Source organism: Lactuca sativa, chromosome 5 (genome assembly GCF_002870075.4).
Source record: "Lactuca sativa cultivar Salinas chromosome 5, Lsat_Salinas_v11, whole genome shotgun sequence".
Classification (NCBI taxonomy): domain Eukaryota; kingdom Viridiplantae; phylum Streptophyta; class Magnoliopsida; order Asterales; family Asteraceae; genus Lactuca; species Lactuca sativa.
Genome location: NC_056627.2, coordinates 50786442 through 50792618, shown reverse-complemented (window position 1 = coordinate 50792618; position 6177 = coordinate 50786442).

The window sequence follows — 6177 nt, the reverse complement described above, 5'->3', positions numbered from 1 at the left end:
CAAACCCTTCCGGGTACAGTATAGTGAGAAGACTCACCTCGTAGTATGCAAGCTATAAACCCTTCGAGCTACTCGCACTCGATCCGCTAATCCGCAGGTTCCCTATAATACCACATACCTTTATTAATGATCTTATCAAACAAGACAACTGACCCTACTAGGTCATATACAGGTCAACGGTCAACCTTGACCGGACTCGTCGAGTCTAAAGGGTAACTCGACGAGTATAGACACCCTGACACTACTCGCCGAGTCTGAAGAACGACTCGACGAGTTCCTGTAGATCTTCAAGCTACTCGCCGAGTCTGAAGAACAACTCGACGAGTTCCAACAGGTCTTCAAGCTACTCGCCGAGTCTGAAGAACAACTCGGCGAGTCCTAGTGAATCTTCAAGCTACTCGCCGAGTCTGATCATTGGACTCGGCGAGTCCTCGCCATGCAGCCAATCCGCTGCCTCCTGTATTTCGCATAATTCCAAAATATATAGATATGGGACTTCCTGGACCTTTACATATACTATTACTGGGATTTAAACACTTGTAACAACTCTATAATCTATCAAATCCTTAAATGGGTTTTCCTAAACCCTAGATTCGTGTACAACAACAAAACTACAGAAATGATCCGAGGATTACCTGAAAAACGTGATCCCTGCGTCCCCAACCTTCAGAGCTCAACCTCTTGATCCTCCTTTGATCACCACCTTGCCTCTCCTTGCCTAACAACCTCTTTAAGCTTCCACTAGCCTTCACCCTTGCTCCTGATACCCACAACCGTTTAGGCTATCTTCAATCGGCCAAAAGACGAGACATGACGGCCCTAAAGACATTATATACGATCCAGAATCGAAACGGCTAAGGTTCAGCTGAACAGCGTCGACTCGCCGAGTCCCTTATTGGACTCGTCGAGTCCAGTCGCGCATCTGCGACCAAGATCATGGCCCTACTCGGCGAGTCATGCACCAACTCGCCGAGTCCCCTCCTAAATGTGCCCCAAAAATAATTTAGAGAAATACCTGAAATTCCGGGCTGTTACAACTCTCCCCCACTAGAACTAGACTTCGCCCTCGAAGTCTCATTCTGCGAATAATTCCGGATGTTGCTCCCGCATTTCTCTTTCCGGCTCCCAAGTCATCTCTGATCCTTTCCGATGTTGCCACTGAACCAACACCAGAGGTATCTCCTTGTTCCGCAGAACCTTGATCTTCCGATCCCTGATGACTACTGGTCTCTCGGCGTAATTCAGGCTCGCATCCACCTGAATATCTTCTAACGGAACCACAGCTGCCTCATCGGCTATACACTTCCTCAGCTGCGACACGTGGAAGGTATTGTGAATCTGATCCAGCTCCGCTGGCAATTCCAACCGATAAGCTACCCGACCTACCCTTGCAATTACCCGAAATGGACCTATGAACCGGGGCCCCAACTTACCCCTCTTCCTGAACCGGATCACCCCTTTCCAAGGAGAAACCTTTAGGAGAACGAAGTCGCCGACCTGAAATTCGAGCTCGGACCGGCGTCTGTCCGCATAACTCTTCTGTCGGCTCTGGGCGGTCAATAACCTCTGCCTCACTCGCTGAATCTGTTCGGTCGTCTGAAGTACAATCTCTGTACTACCCATCACTCTCTGCCCCACTTCTCCCCAGCAAATGGGAGTCCGACACCTCCTACCATACAACAACTCAAAAGGTGGCATACCAATGCTCGAATGATGGCTGTTGTTGTAGGAAAACTCAGCCAACGGCAGATGCGCATCCCAGCTACCCCCAAAGTCTAACACACACGCTCTAAGCATGTCTTCCAATGTCTGAATCGTCCGCTCGCTCTGACCGTCGGTCTGGGGATGGTACGCGGTACTAAAATGCAGCTTAGTACCCAACTCCTCATGAAATTTCTTCCAGAACCTGGAAGTGAAACGTACATCGCGATCCGAAACAATCGAGGTCGGCACCCCATGCCGAGATACTATCTCTCTCACGTACAACTCTGCCAACTTCTCTGCTGATGAACTTTCACTAATGGCAAGGAAGTGTGCACTCTTTGTTAGCCTATCCACAATCACCCAAATCGCATCGACTCCCCTGGCAGTTTTCGGCAATTTGGTGATGAAATCCATCGTGATCTGATCCCACTTCCATTCAGGGATCTCCAAAGGTTGCAACTTACCGTGCGGTCTCTGGTGCTCGGCCTTAACTTTACGGCAGGTCAAACACCTCTCAACGAACCAGGCAACGTCTCTCTTCATGCAAGGCCACCAGTACTCCTTTTTCAAATCCAGATACATTTTCGTGGCACCGGGGTGGATCGAGAATTTCGACCTATGTGCCTCCTCCAGCAAAGTAACATGCGTGCCTCCCACAAATGGCACCCAAATCCGACCCCGAAATGTCAGAAGTTCCCGCCCATCCGTAACAAACTCTGAAATCAACCCGACGACCCGCTCCTGTTTCTGCATTCCAGACTTCACAACCTCGGCCTGTGCCCCACGAATAGCATCTAACACCGGAGTCATCACCGTCAATCTCAAACATACGTCCCGCAATGGAGTACCCTCCGCCCTACGACTCAATGCATCGGCTACCACATTAGCCTTGCCTGGGTGGTATAGAATCTCACAGTCATAATCCTTAACCACGTCTAACCATCTCCTCTGACGCATGTTTAGGTTGGGTTGATCCATCAAATACTTCAAACTCTTATGGTCCGTGTATATGGTACAACGAACCCCGTACAGGTAGTGACGCCAAATTTTGAGGGCGAACACTACTGCCCCCAACTCTAAGTCATGCGTGGGGTATCTTGCTTCGTGAGGCTTCAGCTGCCTCGATGCATAGGCTATCACATGGCCCCTCTGCATCAACACTGCACCCAGTCCCGAAATCGATGCGTCGCAATATACGACAAAGTCCTCCATCCCTTCCGGAAGAGCCAGTACTGGTGCTTCGCACAGTCTCTGACGAAGCGTCTCGAAGGAAGTCTGCTGCTCGGGTCCCCATGTAAACGTAACACCCTTTCGGGTCAATTTGGTAAGTGGCACCGCGATCTTGGAGAAGTCCCTAATGAACCTTCGATAGTACCCTGCCAACCCAAGGAAACTCCTGATCTCCGAAGGTGACTTCGGTGCCTCCCATCTCATTACCGCTTCCACCTTGGCCGGATCGACCAATATCCCTGCCTGATTTACCACGTGCCCCAGAAATTGAACTTCCCGTAACCAGAAGTCGCATTTGGAGAATTCTGCATATAGCTTCTCCGACCTCAGTACCTCAAGGACCTCCCTCAAATGTCCCTCATGCTGCTCCCTAGACCGCGAATACACCAGAATGTCGTCGATGAACACAATCACAGACCGATCCAGCATCGGCCTACATACCCTGTTCATGAGATCCATGAACACTGCTGGGGCATTGGTGAGCCCAAAAGGCATCACCACGAACTCATAATGCCCATACCGCGTCCTAAAGGCTGTCTTCTGGACGTCCTCATCCCGCACTCTCACCTGATGGTACCCTGATCTCAAATCAATCTTGGAAAACCAAGATGCCCCTTGCAACTGATCAAATAGATCATCGATCCTCGGTAACGGATAGCGGTTCTTAACTGTCACCTTGTTCAGCTCCCGATAATCGATACACATCCGGTGTGAACCATCCTTCTTTTTGACGAACATAATCGGTGCTCCCCACGGCGAGCTACTCGGCCGAATAAACCCCTTCCCCAACAACTCTTGAAGTTGCGAGGACAATTCTTGCATCTCTGGAGGTGCAAGACGATAGGGCACCTTCGCAATAGGCGCAGCCCCTGGAACTAGATCGATACCAAACTCCACTTGTCTCGCAGGAGGTATTCCCGGTAAATCCTCGAGAAAAACATCTGGAAACTCGCGCACCACTGGAACCTCCTCCAATGTCTTCGGTCTCTCGGGACTCTCCCGCGTATCCATCACATAAGCCACAAAGCCGTTACATCCCCGCTGTAGGCATTGCCTCGCCCTAGCGGCCGAACAAAAAGCTGATCTCGAACGGGTACCCTCGCCGTACACCGTAAGAACTCCCCCACTAGGGTCTCGTATAGTCACCAACTGACGCTCGCAGTCGATGACAGCGCTGAATCGGCTCAACCAGTCCATGCCTACGATGACACAGACATCACCCATCGCAATAGGAATTAGGTCAATCGGAAACGCGACCCCGAAGATCTCTAGCACACATCCCCGAAGAACCTCCGTAGCACAAATCACCCTCTCAGCCGCAATGGAAACACTCAAAGGCCGACTTAACGGCTCGCGACTAATGCCGATATGCTGACTAAAAGCTAACGATACAAACGATCTACTCGCACCCGAATCAAATAATACTAGAGCAGGCATAGAGTTCACAAGGAAAGTACCTACACATATATTAACATAAGCATAACATTTCGATCTTTAATTAAATACATGAATGATTACATACCTGCCACAACATCGGGCGCAGCGCGGACCTCCTCCGCAGTCAGCTGAAAGGCTCTCCCGCGAGCCCTCGGGGCCTCGACCTTCACCGGTCGGGTCTCAGTAGTCCGGGTAGTAGATGTAGCTCCCTGACGAAGTTGCGGGCACTCGGCCTTCCGATGGCCTGTCTGGTTGCAGTGAAAGCAAACCATAAACCCCTTAGGGCAATCCCTGGCAATATGTCCCTCTTTGCCACACTTGTAGCAGCCACCAGCTCGACACGCCCCCTCGTGACTCTTGCCGCACTTCGCGCAAGTGCGACCCTTCGAACCTCCCCTCCTCGAATCAGCGAACTTAATCCGCTTGGCTGCCGGCTGAGACTGGGCCGGCCGTCGATCCACCTGCCGAGACTCAGCCTCCTCCCTCACTTGAGTCTCCAACTCAATCTCACGCTTCCTGGCGTTCGCCTGAAGCTCGGTGAAAGTACGATAGGTGGAGTTTGACACAAACTCCCGAATCTCCCTCTTCAAAACACCCAAGTAGCGGCTCATTCGCGACTGCTCCGTAGATACCAGCTCGGGGCAGAACATTGCCCTCTCATGAAACTTCCGTGTGATCACTGCCACGGAATCAGTACCCTGCTTAAGGGTCAAGAACTCCTGAATCAATCGCTCCCTCTCTACCGGGGGAACGTACTCATCCCTGAACATCTCCGTAAACCTCTCCCATGTCACCGCCGTAATCTCTGCCTGAGTGAAGTTCGCCGTAACGAACTTCCACCAATCCTTCGCTCCCAGACGGAGCTGGTTCAAGGCGAACCGTACCCTCAAGTGCTCCGGGCATGAGCAAGTATAGAAGCACCCCTCGATGTCGGCGATCCACCTCATAGCTGCAATCGGATCCTGCGCCCCATCAAATTCAGGGGGTTTCGTGTTGCTGAATTCCCTGAATAGCGATGAATCACCCCCTTGCGGCCTGGCAGCAGCCACCGCTGCGGTAGCGGCAGCAACTGCAGCTTCAGAAATTGCGGCGCACCGCTCCTCAAACTCCTCCATCAACGTGGTCTTAATAGACCCAAACATCTCCGGGATCTCAGCCCGGACCGCCGCAGCTACCTCTTCCTGAATAATCTGACGAATTTCCTCGTCACTCGCACCGCTCGAACTCGCCCCATTGCGTGTGATAACCATGATGTCTCTGAAATACAACATAAAATCATCAGAGACTCCACCAAGTACAATTGTACTCGATACGCGCCCTACCCAGTCTCCGATTTCCAGGGATTCTTATTTGAGTCTTCCACTGATCCGGCGCCTTCGGTAGTACGGGCCCAATACTACCGACCACACCGTATCAGTATTCGTCCCAAATCTTCCTCCCCAAACCCCGAATAACGAGTACTCTACTTCTATGCACTAATTACTTGCACGCTACCAAATATCTCATATAAGCAATCTTCCTAGACTAAGGCATCACAAAACAGGCAATTCTATTCCTCTCATGTATACCTAGTCTTCTAGCATGCATAACAATTCATAATTCAGCGCATAACATAACATTGTAAGGTATTCTGGGGATCTTTACCGTTCAGACGCTGGCTGCACGTACACACCGTTCCATCCTTGTTTTACCGCTTATCATTTATTAAATGTTGTGTCCTTATTATTTAAAAAAAAAAAAATTTCCTTAAATCCCCGGTCTGAGTTCAGTTGCACCCAAAAGTACACCCGAATCCCTCAAACCAAG